Genomic DNA, 17,162 nt, shown 5'->3' with positions numbered 1-17,162 from the left:
GGGGAGTGGCTGGTTTGGTTACTCCTCAGGCAGAAATTCCCCAAGGTACACCAGCCCTGCTGAGGGCATCTGTCTTAGTTAACTTGGGCTGCTATAACAAATACCGTAGACTGGGTAGCTTAAACAACAAACATGATTTTTCTTACAGTTCTGGAGGCTAGAAGTCCAAGATCAAGTTCCTGGTGAGGACCCCTTCCTGGTTTTTATTGTAGATGGCCACCATCTCACTGTGTGTACACATGGTAGAGAGAAACTCTCTCTCTCATGTTAGAGAGAAACTCTCTCTCTCATGTCTCTTCTTTTATGGGCACTGATCTCATTCAGAGGACTCGATCCTTAAAACTTCATTTTCTCCCAGAGGCTCCACCTCCAAGTATAATCACATTGGGAATTAGGGCTTTAGCAAATGAATTCTGAGGGAATCCAAACATTCAGTCCATAGCAGCATCTACTGCTAAACTGCTAAAATTTATTGTTGGTGTCCTTGGTTCTCATTCTCTCTCTCTCTCTCTCCCCCCTCCCTATCTCCCTCCTCTTCCCTCCCTACCTCCCTCCTTTAGTCCTTCTCTCCATTAGTCGATCAAGGCCTCAAGTCCTCTCTGGAGTTCATAGTTTCATTGCCTCTCATGTGGTCTAGCTCAGGCGGTCTTCCCCTGCAATGAGGACCTTGCACTAGCAAACTCCCAGCCATATTTTCAGTTAACTGCTGAGTCCTCTCATGGGGAAATATGGGAATTCCTAATTTTTGCTCACATCCCACAAGGACGAAGTCATTGTTATGGGGGCAGCCCAAAAGAAGCCTGTTTGATAAGCCCCAAACTAAAAATAGAAAATCCTCTGAACTCTGTTTCTCTCATAGTTTTCTATGTTTCTAAAACATCTTGCCTCAAATGCAACACACACACACACACACACACACACACACACAATTTTACATGGTCAAGAGTTAGGATTTCAGCCCAGGTCTACCTGACTCCCAAACCCATGTCATCGTTTTATATAGAGTAGTCTTATTTGGAAACCTGTGCTGGTAGTATCAGGGTCATATATCAGTAGATGTTTAGAACTGAAAAGCTCCTTGGAGGTCATTTATTTCATTTGAAAAATGAGGAAACTGAGATCCATAAAAGGGTGATTCACCCAGGGTAGCACAAACACAACACACAAGAACCTGCAGGCCTCTGCTTCTTTCCTTGGGGCTGTGAACAGCTCCTGCACACAGGAAGCTCTCACTGCCCAGGGCCCAAGCACTTTTAGTTGTCTCTTCTCCTAAACAACAATTTGGATTTGAATGTCAGCTCCACTATTTACTGATTAAGACCTCTTACTGAAATCTTCCAAGCCTCAGTGTCCTTATCTTTAACACAGGAAAATATAACATTTTAATTTGCAATTATTAGGATGAAAGGAGATAAACTATGCAAAATGCCTAGCGCAGAGTGGGATCTCAATAAATAGTAATTTCCTTCTTTGCCAGTTCCTTAGTGTTATTTCCTGGAACTCCCTCAGCTACTAGCTATGAAATTGTGTCTGCTGTGTCTGTGGAGCTCTGCCTGACTCTGCAAACATTGCCTGACTCCTGGACTTCAGCCACTGCCAGCTTGGCCTTCTGATCCCCGGCCCCATCATGCAGCTGCCAGGACTGTGGCCTGCCTGACCGGGCTTCTACCCTGGCATGTGTTCTACCCCTCTCGACCAGCTGTCCAATTTTGCTGGAACTTTATGCCTCTTGACCTATTGCCAGTCAAACGTCGTGACCTTGAGATCTGTGGTGAGCACTGTGGGGCATCATCTAAATTCCTCTTAAAGGAAGCCTCATTATCTCATTTCCTGGAAGTGCTCTTGATAGACAGCCTTCAGTTGTAGGCCCACGAGCCCCTTCAAGGATTGCCTCAGCTACAGAGAAATGCCCAACCCAGAGCCATACTCCTTGGGGATTCCAGATAAGGTGACTGTGGAGGCCCAAACTGGGACAACTCTGAAAGGTCTTTCTAGCTCTTGAGCTCCCCAAGCATGTAGCCGAGGCTGCCCATGGGCATGCATCACAGCTCACTTTCCCTCTATCCATGAGTATTTCTTCTTCCATCCCCTCCCCGCTATAGGTGTTGACCTTTCCCAGGGTTGGCTTATGTCTTCCTTGTCCCGGGATACTCCTTAAATATTCTGAGGACTAATCTCCATTTCAGGAAGAACTTCCTGGAAGTTTCGCTTCCTGGTCCATAAATAAGATCCCCTCAAATTGCATTCAGTTCCCAACACTATCAGACTATCAGTCCTATCCTTGTCCAGCAGACTCTGGACTGTTCCTGCCTACAGTCTGGATACCACTGTGTGTGTGTGTGTGTGTGTGTGTGCGCGTGCACATGCATGCGCTCACGCACATGACTGTGAAAGAGATATACAGAGCCTTTCTGCTCTGGTACCAAAGAAGCCAAAGTCACAAGGAGACCCTCTCACAATTTTTTGATCCTCGGTTGTGTTTGAGTGAAGTCAACAATTAGTTGGACTTTCATCTGGAACAACCTCTTTTGTTCTTGCCTGTGTCTTAACTCTGGTAGGCCCTCAACACTAGGGACACAAGGCTAAATTAGCCCGCTTTTGCACTAAAGCTAGCACTACGTAGGGTGATAGGCAGATATTGCATAAATAAATTAGAGTAAGCAGTGATAAGTGCAAGTTTCTGTCCCAAGAATCTTGGATGGTAATGTTTTCCTGGCAGAGTCATTCTGCTTCTTAAATGAGGGCACATAGTATAATGTCTGGCACAGAGAGACAGTTATTGAATCAGATCACCTATTTTGCAGGTTAGGAGATTGAGGGTCTGAGACCTTAAGTGACTTGCTTAAGGTCCCATAAATAGTTGATGGCCAAGCTGGGACCAGAACTCAAGTCTCCAGATTTACACTCTGACTTTTTGCACTATGCACTTTGCCTTAAGAGGGTAAAATGTACGTGTGTGTCCCATCAGCTAGTATTGTTTTCAGACCTAAACTTTTGGGAAACTGGCTGTGTCCCTCACAGTTTAGGCACACCATAGACCTGATTTCAGGTTGTGCTTTGCAAGTTTTTTTTGTTCTTTGCTGAAATGAGCCCAGCAACTGGGCAGTATTTCTATTCCCACATTTCATTCCCCCCTCACACTTAGTGGGAGGGCAGAGAAGCATGAGGCCACAGCAGTGACATTTATACGAAAAAGACCCATTGTGCCCTTTGTAAGGAATTGCACATAGCTCTAAGCCATAGCGCTTTGCCATTAGCCTTCCTCTGGGAGGCTCTGGCAGGAACCTGGCCCGCCAGAGGGAGCTGCCTGAGTCCTCAAACCGGGAATTATATTCCGTAATTAAAATCAATAGCAAAACAGACACACAGCAGAAAGGTCATAGAACACAACAGAAAACCGTTGGGTAGCATATTGCCAGGTATCAAAATAGAGTTTTGAACTTTTCTTTAGTCTGCAAATGCCTAAAGCCATCTGTGGGAGAGAGGCAGTGTGCCAAGCTCCAGCCTCACTTGGGAAGGGTTTAGCTAAAGGGAAGTCTTCCTGCTGAAACCCTTCAAGGTCCAGCTTCTCTAGTCCAGCATTGCCCCTGTAACATGGTCATCCTCATGTTATTAAGCCAGTGTCAGGTTGGAGTGAGCCCCTAGCCCTGGAGAAGTATACACGGCTATGTTCTGAAACCTTCCCCTTGGCCTATCCGATGCTCTATTCTTTATGTGCCTCATGGAATCCCTTCTTCCTGAACTATTGCTGGCCTTACTTTTCCCCTTTTGATATGGCAAATGATTTCACTTTTTCTAGCATGTTTCTGTCCTCAGATTATATCTGTTCTCACATCTCAGGGTCTACAGTCCTGGACTAAACCAGCTCAGCCTCTGGAACTTTCCGAGGGCTGTCTTGTGTTCCTTATTCAGTGTCACCAGACAATAAGGACAGACGTGACTCCATTTCCTCCCCTCCAAAGGCATTTCCAGGTGAATTCTTCCTCCCTTGTTTAGACACAACACATGTATGCTTGTCTTCTGTGGGCCAGGCATGGGACCAGGCTGGGAGTATTCACATATTATGTTTAATTCCTACAGATTATAGTTAGATCTATTTTATAGATGATCTTAGAGTGAAGTGACTTTTCATACTGTAGCAAGTCAGTGACAGAGTCAAAATTCAAGCCTCCCAGACCCATTCTTGTGGAGTCAATCACATAACTCCAGTATGGCTCAAAACATGCTGAATTTTTCAATCAGATGGAATAATATGTGTATAGAGTCAGGAAGTCCATAATAGGAATATGCCTGAAGCAGACTGTTAAATAACTGCTTAGAGCCAAAGGGTTTTCAGTTTTCAAATACTGGATCCTAGGCGAATACTGTTGTTACTGTGAACTCCATGGGTGACTCTCCAAGGATCCAGGTACATTGGTGAGTCAGAACTTTGGTGTGTTTTTAAGTTTTTTATTGAAGTATAATATACAAACATAAAACTGAACATATGAAAACATGGTTTGATTATTTTCACAGTCTGAACACACCTATGTTACCAGCATCAAGTCAAGAAACAGAATATTACCATCCTCTCAGAAGCACTCCTATGTTCCCCATTCCCAATAACTACTACCCTGACTAGGTTCCACAACTTATTTATCCATATTCATGGCATTTGGGTACTTTGTAGTTTTGTATATTACAAATGGTATTGTAAGAATATTATTGTAGATGTCTTTTGGAGCACATATGTATCTCTGTTGGGTATATGAATCAGGCACTGAGTATGCATATAGTATTAGTTTCAACAAATTCCTACAAACTTAGTGTCTTAAAACAACACAGATTTATTCTCATACAGTGCTGGAAGTAATGAGTCCAAAATGAATCTGTGGGCTAAACTCAAGGTGTTGGCAGGGCTGATTTCGTCTGGAATTTTCAGGAGAAAATCTGTTTCCTTGCTTTTCCTAGTTTGCAGAATTACATTCCCTAACCCATTGGCTGATGACTCCTCTCTCCATCAAAGCTAGCAGCATAGCATCTTCAAATCTCTTTGCTTTTGTCTTTACAGTGCCTTCTCTTATAAGAACCCTTATGATTATATCAGTTTCACTCAGATAATCCAGGATACACTTCTCATCTCAAGATTCCCAATTAATCACATCTGCAGTCTTTTTTTGGCATATAATGTAACAGGTTCCAGGGATCAGGAGGTGGATATTCAGCCACACACACACACACACACACACACACACACATTCCATTTATAAATATAGCCAGTACTACCAAGTGATGCTTATACCATCAATGTATGAGAATTCTGGTTGCTCATGTCCTCATCAAATCTTAGCCTATTGCACTCTTTTTGCTTTAGCCAGAACTCTTGTTTCCTGTGTAGCTCACAAACTATCTGGAAAGTCATACTTTCTTTATCTACAGTTACCCAAGCCCCTCCCACTCTAAGCACAATATTTCCTCCTCATTGCTATTTCTGTTAAGGAAGAATGTTTTTAAAAATGAGCTCTTCTACAAAGAAATAAGATACCTTAGAAGATAATAAACATTTTGTCACCAAAGGTATTCAAACAGAAGCTAGATAAATATTTTTAGGAAAGCTGAATAAGCATAGTTAATATTGAATACAGGTGTTCTCTTAGAATAAGCTGGAGATTTGAAGCTGACGGACCTAGGTTTTGGTGTCTCCGTGTCCTGTGTAACCATGACCAAGTTATGTAACTTCTGTGAACTTCAGCTTCCTTTTACCATGGAGATATTACTACTTCATGTGTTTACTGTGATGCTCAAATGCTATGTCTTCCAAGTTACTTAGACACATAACCATTTCTGTAATGTGTGTGTGTATGCACACACACTGTATTTTGCCATGTATAATGTACATTTTTTGCCCAAATTTTTGAGGGAAAAATAAGGATGCACATTACACATGGGTAGTACCTGAAATACTTTATATCTGTTCTTATGTTTTGTAATTATTTCTTATATAAAATTTTTTTGTACATAATATGTTAAAAATAAATCCAAATTCTATTATAATACAAAACAAGTATCTAAATATAAAAAATAAATAATACTGAATTAAAAATTAAAATGAAAGATTTTTTTCCTGAAAGTTTGGGCCATAAACATGGATGCACATTACACATGGCAAAATATGGGCTATATGTGTATGTAACATATATACCTATACTTTAATTATAGCACTGATCACACTGAACTGCAATGACATGCTTATTGTTCTTGTATGGGTCTTTACATTCTATAAAGACAGGTGTATTATGGTGTGTCATCATAAACTTCATATAGTAATTGTAGAAGAATGAGTGAATTTTATTTGTCGCAGGACTGGTCTGAGAATCTAGTAAGATACTGGTGATGAAAGTGCTTTTTTAAAATTTCAGAACTCTTTGAGATACCTTATTATTGTTTTTGTCATTAGTATTTTGGGGGGGCGGGTGCAGGCAGTAAATCTCTAAGTCAGTCACTGAAGCAAACTCACCAGGGTATATGCGGAGGAGGAGAGGACATCGTCCCACCTGAATTTCTCTTTGAGGGACTTGGGGTGATTGATCTCTACAGGACACTATTTCTGCCTCTCTAAAGAGCAACCCTAATTACTGGTGATAATTAGTTGCAATTTTAGTTCCTCAGGGCAATTTGTGGAGGTGCAAATTGTACTCTAGGCTCTCCAGGATTGTTGTCCTTTCCCTTGATGTCTCATCCCATCTCTCTTCCTGTGAAACTAAGAGCAGAAGATGGAAAAGGTGCCTCAATGGGGCCCAAAACCTGAAGGTCATCTTTACAAAGGGCCTCCTTTGCCACTCTCCTCTTCAGAGTAAACTTCAAGTACCACTCAGGTGGCTGCAAGCAATTGGAGAGCCAGAGCAGTGTTCAGAGAAAGACAGAGTTATTTTACTCTTTTAATTCAATAAATGTTTGAGACTTTTCCTGTGCTGAGAGCTAAGAATGCAGAAGTGTGCAGATGTGGGCCCCATGCCCTTGAGTTGCTCACAGTCTAGTAAGAAAGACAGATATGAAAATAGACAACTGCAGGCTAGTCTGATGATGATACTAGAAAGATAATTGGGAGTGATTTCTTTCTTTCCTATTGAAGGCACACAAAAATCCCCCCAACGTTTGGCCTCTTTTTCCTTTTCTGTGCTAAGACAGAGTAATGCATTTGCAAGCTAGGGGGCAGGTTCTTTGTCTTATTAGCCAGTGCCTTTGTCTTAGGGAGTCAAGAATGATGGGCAGGGCCCAGACCAGAAGAGAGAAAGCAAAGGACTCCTTGCTTAGGGCTAATTTCAGGGTCTGGGAGTGTGAGAGATGAAGGCAAAAGGTCCTAGGTCCTTCCTTAAGTGGGAAGGGAGGCAAGGACATCTGAAAGAAGCCCTTTTCAAGAATAAAAATGAATAGATAATACTTCATATTTCCAAGAGCATCTTCAAGGTGCCAAACACTGTCATAGAATAAATGCATTTTATTACCCCAATCCTCAAACACTATGAGATATATATAATTTCACCCTTTTGTAGACAAAGAAACACAGACTCCAAAGACTTTAAAACTCTTGAAAATCACATAGCTAGTAAACTGTAGAGCTGGGACTTTACTCCAGGCCCCTCTAATACAAAGGGCTACCTTCTCTTCACAGGTATACTCTTTCTGTACCTATGGGATCAGTCATTCCAGCCTAAAATGATTTCAAGTTATTGACTAAAGTTTCTAAAGTGCAGTCTTTTTGTTATTTTAAATGAGTTGTTTATTTTACATTCCCTTGAGTTTTACGGTAGTGTGTAGTTAATGAATGAATTAAATAATTGATTAAACCCATTTTTCTATTAACATTATAATAGTACTTCCATTAATATGAAAATATGAATGTGTCTCAGAGAAGTTTCCTTTGACATTATAATGACTATATTAAAATTTCAAATATAATAATGAAATTCTAATTGTTTTAGAGAAACAATTAAAAAGGCTATATAAATGCCGAAAGAACTATGCAATGTACATGAAGTAGCAAAAAGGAATTTTCAGAGAAATTAATATGAAAAAAGCACATAATTTTCATTAAATTGGGCTGTAATGGCAAAATAATAGTCACTTAAAGAGAATCTTTTGTTTCTAGCATTAGAGTGAACGAAACAAGAATTGGCAGGTTAAAACGTACACATACAATGTGGCAGTTTAGACAAAGATGTGTAATTCAAATTCAGGTATATTTAAAACCTTCCATGACATTCTGTAAGTGAGTATGTAGGGTATATTCCATTTGAACCACCTGAGCATCCCCCCTGTCCTTTTGCTGTATCTTCAGTCTTGCCCTGAGGCTGATCTGTATTGATCACATCAATAGACTCCTTTGACATATGTTTTCAATTGCAGGTCAGCCAATCAGGGATACCGCTAAAAGATCATCAGTAATGTTGTGGTATTTATTTTTTCAATTTTCTCCCTGACAGTTCATACTGATTGGCTATGTAACTTAATTGAAGTTGCAGGTGTTATAAAGTGCCCCTCTCAACACAGACCCTCAGCTTCTACGGACTGGTGAACACTCTGTGCCTTTTCCCCTTCAGGCCTGGAGGTTGTATCTAGCCTTGGGTACCACTCTACCCATTCTAGTTTTCCTACATTCTGCTTCTGCCTCTGAAAATAGTTCTGCTTTAAACTCCCTTCCTGCTAGCTAGTTTGAGTGTGCCACCTAGTTTAGTCCTGAGTCCCCGCATATTACCTTTCTCTTCTCATCTCAGTTTGGTGGGTTTTTTCCACAAAATGATGAAAATGTTTCAGTTTTAGTACTAAATTTTAGACAAATCTCAGCATCTCTTTAGACTTTAATGGCATTACTTCTAAAATGGGGGTCATAACTTCTGCATCTAAGGTTGTTATGTGAACTAAATAATATAATCTGAGTAAAGCATTTAGCACAGTTATTGGCTAATAGTAGGAGCCTTGAAACCATTGGTTTTCTTTTCCTTTCTTTTACGAATTGTGTAGCACTGCACTTGTCAAAGGGGAATATATGATTTGGGGGAATTGATAGAGTAGGCAATGCTAAATCTGTCACATTCATAACTGTGTCAGTGAGTTTTAAGGCACTGGAGGGTGCCCAAGTTGGGCGCTACTTGGCAGGAATGCAAATTCTGGCCATGAAAAATCAGTCTAGATGAATGGAGATTTCATCCTCTCCCTCATCATGCCAGACCCAACTCACCATTTTTAAAGACAGAATCAATTTACTGGACAGGATTCTCTAGTAGTATCCACACTGCAAGGGATAGGAGTTTAAAGTGAGCCTATTTCTTGGTCTACTTACCCATCCCCACCTGGACTCTCTGCTATCCCTTCATTAGACTTTAAAAGTGGCCTTGCTAAATAAAGTATGGCAGAGAGAGAGAAAGGCAAATGCTGCATCATGATATCACTTATACTATGAAATCTAAAAAAAGAAATGTTGAATTCATAAAAGAGGGTCAAAAAGTGGTTGCCTGGGGGTAGGGGAAATAAGGAGAGGTTGGTATATGGGTATAAACATTCAGTTATAAGATGAATATGGTCTGAGGATCTCATGTATTACCTGTTGACTATAGTTGATAATACTGTATTACATAATTGCAAGTTGCTAAGAGAGTAGAACTTAAGTATTCTCAAAAAAAAAAAGTAAATATGTGAGGTGCTAGATGTTTTAATTAACTCAATGGTGGGAATTCTTCCACAATATATACATATATCAAATCATCATGTTGTGCACTTTAACCATATTGAAATTTTGTCAGTAAAGCTGGGGGAAAAAGTGGCCATGCAAACTTGACTCTGGCTGCCTCCAAACAGACCTCACTCGCCTACTACACTCCCTTTGGTATCTATGTCCATTTTCATTTAATAAATATTTCCATGCCTTTTGCTGGACCCAGGAGAAACAGCATTCAGTCAGTAGATTTTTATTGATCATTTACTGTGTGTTCAGCTCTGTCCTATATGGAGGGAATACCACCTGAATAAAACAGTCTTTTTCCTCATAGAACTTTTATTCTCATGGGTGAGGCATATAATAAAACAAATATATACAATAATATCAGCCACTGATAAGTGAAATGAAGAAAAGTAAAGCAAGGAGAAGTAGGGATTCATAGAAGGAGGATTATTTTTGATAGTGTGAGACCTTTGAGCAAGTGTCTGAATGAAATAAGGGAGCAAGCCATCTAAAGATCTAGAGGAGATCACTCTGGACACAGGGAATTGCATGGACTAAGGCCCCAAGATGAGAACAAGCAAGGAGACCTGTGTCACTGAGCAGAACGAGCATGTAATGAGAATAAGACCTGAGAAATAGCCGGGAGTTGAATCAGATGTAGAACTTTGTGGGCTATGGTAAGGATTTTGGAATAATCTTGCCCTAAATTTTTAATGGGAAGCCACTTGAAGGCTTTTAACAAGGGAAGTGATGTGAATCTAATTTATATGTGTGAAACATCACTTGGCTGCTGGCTAGAAGACAAACTAAAGGGGCCAGTGAAGGGGAAAGAGCAAGAGTGAAGGCAGGGATATCAATGAAGAGGTTGCTGCAGTAACCCAGGAGGAAGAGGAGGAGGTCCTCAGGCAGCAAGAAGGCTGCAATGGCCCATGAGAAGGCAAAAAGTGGTGAAAGGGAGAGGAGTAAGGAGGCAACTGCAGTGGTCTAGGAAGGAGGTGGCAGGGCTTAGGTAGTAGAGATGGGTTACTGAATATATTTCTCAGATAACATCCATAGAATGTGCCTGTGGATTTAATGTGAGGTATTATAGAAAGAGGGGAGCCGACTGCTAGGTTTTTAGCCTTAAAGAATGGTTAGTGCATTTAAAGGAAAAAAAAAATAAAAAATTCTCTCCCAGACATGCTAGATTTGATATGCCATTAAATATCCAAGTAAAGATGTCTTGTAGGCAATTAAATATATGCTGAAGTTCAGGGGAAAGGTAGGACATGAGATACAAATTTGAGAGTTAGCAGTTTCTAACCAGATTTTAAAGCTCCATAAATGGATCAGAGTGTATAGAACAGGAACAGAATGCATTCTGGTCTTTAGAGAGCTCACAGGCTCTGTTGTTTCTCTCTCATGATATTATTGTATGGGGACCTGGTGAGACAGGACCATTACCATTTGTATTTAGCTACTTCCTTAGCACATGATGCAGAGTACTGGTCAGGAGGTAGTAAAGCATAGGTTACCAGCCCAGGCTTGGAGTTATACACTTCAGGACTCTGATTCTGAAGGTCTTGAGAACTCTTCAAACCTGTTCCTTATTCTTAAAAAGGACTTGCTGAGTAGAGATGGTGGCCAAGAAAGTGGAAGCTGAGTCCACTTACTCTTACCCCCAACTCAGATTGTTAGCTAATTTCTGGAAAAACAAAACAAAACAAAAACCCCTGAACAATCCATGGAATCTTAGCTGATATAACATTTTGAGCCAAGGAATACAGAAGATGCTTCACAACAGGCACATAAAAGACATGGTGGGAGTTGTGACCCCCAGTCAACCAGCTGGAGGGGAGAAACTGCCAGTGAATGAACAACCAATAGTGAAAGCCCAAGTACCACAACAGAGCCTACATAAATTGAATAAAGGTCATCCCTAGCACATATAGATTAACAGATCAAAGAGACTGCACCACTGAGTCCCACAGAAATCCTATCACAGAAGGCCAGACCATGAAGACAGGCAGTCAAAGCAGAGCAATCTGAGATACAGAAACAAACAAAAAGAGTCACCTAAAATGTGGAGACAAAGAAATAACCCCAATAGAAAGGAAAGGAGGAATACCTGTAAAAAGAGCTAAGTGAAATTGAGGCAAGCATTCTATCAAACATAGAATTCAAAATAATGGTTATAAGAATGTTCAAGGAACTCAGTGAGAACTACAAGGAACTTTATGGAAGCTATAAGGAACTTAGTGGGAACTACAGCAGCATGAAAAAGGACATAGAAACTATGAATAAGAACCAGGAAGAAATGAAGAATGCAACATCTGAAATGAGGAATGCACTAGAAGGAATTAAAAGCAGGCTAGATGAAGCAGAGAACCAAATCATCAAGTTGGAAGACAAGGTAGAAAAAAATACCCAGTCAGAGCAACAAAACAAAAATAAATTAAAAAAGAATAAGGATAGTTTAAGGAAGCTTCAGGACAATGTGAAATGTAACAATATTTGTATCATAGGAGTATCAGAAGAAAGAAAGAATCAAGGGATAGAAAACCTGTTTGAAAAAAAATAATGACAGAAAACTTCCCTAACTTGGTGAGGGAAAAAGTCATGCATGTTCAGGAAACACAGAGGGTCCCAATCAAGGTGAACCCAAAGAGGCCTACTCCAAGACACATCATAATTAAAATGGCAAAATTTAAAGAGAAAAAGAGAATCTTAAAGGTAACAAGGGAGAAACAGCAGGTAACATACAAGGGAGCACTGGTAAGTCTATAAGCTGATTTCTCAACAGAAACACTACAAAGCAGAAGGGATTTGCACAAAATATTTCAAGGAATGAAAAGCAAAGACCTGTCACCACAACTATGTTATTCAGCAAGGCTCTCATTTAAAATGAAAGACAAAATAAAGAGTTTCCCAGACACAAGAAGACTAAATGGGTACATATCCCTGAAGCCAGCACTGCAACAGATGCTAAAGGGATTTCTATAAGGAGAAGAAATAGAGAGGGAGAGGAAGGGAAAGGGGGGAGGGATGGGAGAGAGAAGGGTTGAGACAGAGAGAGAGGTATAGAAAAAATGGTAATGAATAAGTATCTATCAATGATAACCTTAAATGTAAATGGGTTAAATGTTCCATTCAAAAGAGATATGGTAGCTGAATGGATAAGAAAACACAACCTGCATATATGCTATCTACAAGAGACCCACCTCATAACAAAAGATCTACACAGACTGAAAATGAAGGGATGGAAAAAAATATTCCAAGCAAACAGACAGTAAAGGAAAGCTGAGGTAGCAATACTTATGTCAGATACAATAGACTTCAAAACAAAGGTCATAAAAAGAGACAAAGAAGGTCACTACATAATACCTAAGCAAGTAGTCCAACAAGAGGATATAACCCTTGTAAACATACATGCAACCAACATAGGAGGACCTAAATCTATAAGGAAAGTCTTCGAGAATATCAAGGAAGATATTGACAGCAACGCAGTCATCATAGGGAATTTGAACACTCCACTGTCAATGGATAGGCCTTTCAAACAAAGAATCAAGAATATTGTGGCACTGAACAACATGCTAGATTAAATGGAATTAATTGATATATACAGAATCTTTCACCCCAAAGAAGCAAAATATACATTCTTTTCAAATGCACATGAAACATTTTCAAAGATAGACCACATAGTGGGACACAAAACAAGCCTCAGCAAGTTCAAGAAAATTGAAATCATAGCAAACATGTGCTCAGATCACTATAGATTGAAATAGAAACCAACCTCAAGGAAAAAACTCAAAAACATTCAAATACATGGAGACTGAATAACATGTTATTAAATAATGAATGGATTAAAAATTAGATCAAGGAAAAATAAAAAAGTATCAGGAAACAAATAAAATGAATAAACAACAACCCAAAACCTATGGGACACAACAAAAGCCATCCTGAAAGGGAAGTTTATAGCATTACAGGCCTACCTCAAGAAGATAGAAAAATCTCAGATAAATAACCTAACCCTACATCTACAAGATCTAGAGGAACAATAACAAACAAATCCCAGAGTGAGTAGAAGGAAGGGCATCATGATTAGAGAAGAATCAAAAGACATAGGGACTAAAAACACAATTCAAAGGATCAGTAAATCCATGAGTTGGTTATTTGAAAAGGTAAACAAAATTGACAAACCTTTAACCAGACTCATCAAGAAAAAAAGAGAGAGGACCCAATTAAATAAAATCAGAAATGAAAAGGAGAATTTAACTGACCAGAAATACAAAGTGTTGTAGGAAATTCCTTGAACAACTATATGCCAGGAATTGGACACCCTGGGTTAAATGGACAACGTTTCTAGAAACATACAGTCTTCCAAAACTGAATCAAGAAGAAGCAGAAAACCTGAATAAACTGATAACAACTAGTGAAATTGAAGCAGAAATAAAAAAAAAAATTCCCGCACTAAAAACCCTGGACCAGATGGCTTCACAGATGAATTTTACCAAACATTTAAAGAACTAACTCCTATCCTTCTCAAACTATTCCAAAAAAAATTCAAGAAAAGGGAAGACTCCTGAACTCTTTTAAGTAGGCCAGTATTATCCTAATTCCAAAACCAGGTAGAGATTCAACAAAGAAAGAAAACTACAGGCCAATATCTCTGATGAACAAAGATGCTAAAAGCTTCAACAAAATATTGGTAATCTGGATTCTGCAATATATTTAAAAAATTATACACCATGATCAAGGGGGATACATTACAGGGATGCAAGCATGGTACAATATTCACAAATCAACAAATGTAATATACCACATAAATAAAAAGAAAGACAAAAATCACATGATGATACCATTAGATGATGAAAAAGCATTTGATAATATCCAGTACTCATTTATGATAAAAACACTCAGCAAAGTGGGAGTAGAGGGAGCACATCACAACATAATAAAGGCCATCTACAAGAAACCTACAGCCAACATCATACTCAATGGGAAAAATCTCAAAGCTTCCCCACTAAGATCAGGAACAACATAGGGATGTCCACTTTCACCACTTTATTCAAAATAGTATTGGAAATTCTAGCCACAGCAATCAGATAAGAAAAAATAAATAAAAGGCATCTAAACTGGAAAGGAAGAAATAACGCTGTATTATTTCAGACAACATGATAATGTACTAACGTACATAGAAAATTCTACAGACTCCACTGAAAACTACTCAACCTATTAAGTGAATTTGGCAGCATAGCAGGAAAATAAGTCAATAATCAGAAACCATTGGCATTTTTGTATACCAACAATGAAATATCAGAAACAGAAACTAGGGTAAAACCCCATTTACTATTGCAAAAAGAAAAATAAAATATCTAGGAATAAATTTAACCAAGGAGGTAAAAAACCTGTACTTGGAAAACTATAGGACACTGAAGAAAGAAATTTAGAAAGATACAAATAAATGAAACGTATATCATTCATGGATTGGAAGACTTAACATCATTAAAATGTCCATACTACCCAAAGCAATCTATAGGTTCAATGCAATTCCTATTAAAATGCCAATGGCGTATTGCACAAATCTAGAACAAGTATTTCAAAAATGTATATGGAGTCAAAAAAACCTCAAACAATATCAGCAATCTTGAGAAAAAAGAACAAAGTAGGAGGGATCACAATACCTGATGTCAGACTATACTACAAGGTCACTGTAATCAAAATAGTCTGGCACTGTCATAAGAACAGACATATATAGATCAATTGAACAGAATAGAGAGCTCAGAAATAAAGCCATGTCTCAATGGTCAATTAATATTTGACAAAGGGGATATGAGCATACAGTGGAGTAGAAATTGTCCCTTCAATAAATAGTGTTGGGAGAACTGGACTGGGTGCATAAACAAAACAAAAATTAGACCACCAATTTACACCATACACCAGAATAAACTCAAAATGGATAAAAGACTTATATAAATATAAGCTGTGACACTGTAGAAGTCCTAGAGGAAAACATAGGCAGGAAAATCTCAGATATCCCACATAGGAATATTTTTGCCAATATATCTTCTAGGGCAAGGGAAATAGAGGAAAAAATAGGTGAATGGGACTACATCAAATTAAAAAGCTTCTGCATGGCTAAAGAAACCATTTTCAAAATGAAAAGGGAACTACCATATAGGAGAACATATTTTTCAATGATACATCAAATAAAGGTTTGATCTCCAAAATATGTAAAGAACTCATATGATTCAACACTAAGAACTCAGACAATCCAATTAAAAAATGGACGAAGGACCTGAATATACATTTCACCAAAGAAGACATACAGATGACCCATAGACATATGAAAAGATGCTCAATATCACTAGCCATCAGAGAGATACAAATTAAAACCACAATGAGATACCACCTCACACCGGTCAGAATGACCATCATTAGCAAATCAACAAACAAAAAGTGCTGGTGAGGATCTGGAGAAAAGGAAACCCTAGTGCATTGTCAGTGGGAATGCAGACTAATGCAGCCACTGTGGAAAACACTGTGGAATTTCCTCAGAAAACTAAAAATGAAATTGCGTTTTGACCCAGTGATTCTGCTGCTGGGAATATAGCCTAACAATCCCAAATCACCAATTCAAAGGAACTTATGCACCCCTATGTTCATAGCAGTGCTATTTACAATAGCCAAATGCTGGAAACAGCCTAAGTGCCCATCAATAAGTGAGTGGATCAAAAAACTGCTACATTTACACAATGAATACTACACAACAGAAAGAAAGAACTCCTACCTTTTGCAACAGCATGGATGCAACTGGAGAATACTATGCTAAGTGAAATAAGCCAGCCAGTGAAAGACAAATGCTATATGATCTCACCTATAGGGAGGATTCTAATGAACAAAATAAACTAATGAACAAAATAGAACCACAAGCATGGAAACATGGAACAGACTGACAGTGACCAGAAGAGGATGGGGGATAATGGTGCAAAAAGGTGAAGGGACTAGTGTAAAAACATGTGTGAATGACCCATGGACATGGACAAGAATGTGGAAATTGACGGTAGGAGTGGGGTTGGATGGGTGGAGGAGGGCAAAGGGGGAAACATTGGGACAAGTCTAATAGAATAACAATAAAAAATAATAATGGTTTGTTGGGAAAAGAGTAGATTAAAGCAACTGATTTGACAGTGTAAAAAATAAAATTTAACTTTAAAAAAGGACATAATAATAATGAATGAAATATAACAGTGCCTATTACATAGTGAGCCCTTAATAAATGTTAAAATTATCATACTTATCAATATTTAAAACTCAGTACTTTCCCCCTTCCCCTCTCCTCCATTGTCCTCCTCTTGGTCATCTTTGAGAATTAATAAATTTGGAAGCAAAATGATTGCTTCTTCAGCTCTTTACAATATCTCATCTGATGCAGAGAGTGACTCTATTTTTATAACTGATATATCCTTAATTACTGTTTATTTGC

At 38.8% G+C, this 17,162-nt stretch overlaps 1 protein-coding gene across 7 annotated transcripts in view; it reads left to right on the top strand.

Moving 5' to 3' along the window:
- Positions 1–17,162, top strand: part of LOC114496646 (BEN domain-containing protein 5) — a 1,079,970-nt gene that overhangs the window by 572,066 nt on the left and 490,742 nt on the right. The gene's annotated exons all lie outside the window — the stretch shown is intronic.

This window comes from Phyllostomus discolor, chromosome 5, assembly GCF_004126475.2.
Source record: "Phyllostomus discolor isolate MPI-MPIP mPhyDis1 chromosome 5, mPhyDis1.pri.v3, whole genome shotgun sequence".
Lineage (NCBI taxonomy): Eukaryota > Metazoa > Chordata > Mammalia > Chiroptera > Phyllostomidae > Phyllostomus > Phyllostomus discolor.
Note: the sequence above shows the minus strand (reverse complement) of the source record. Positions and strands in the feature narration are given on the sequence as shown.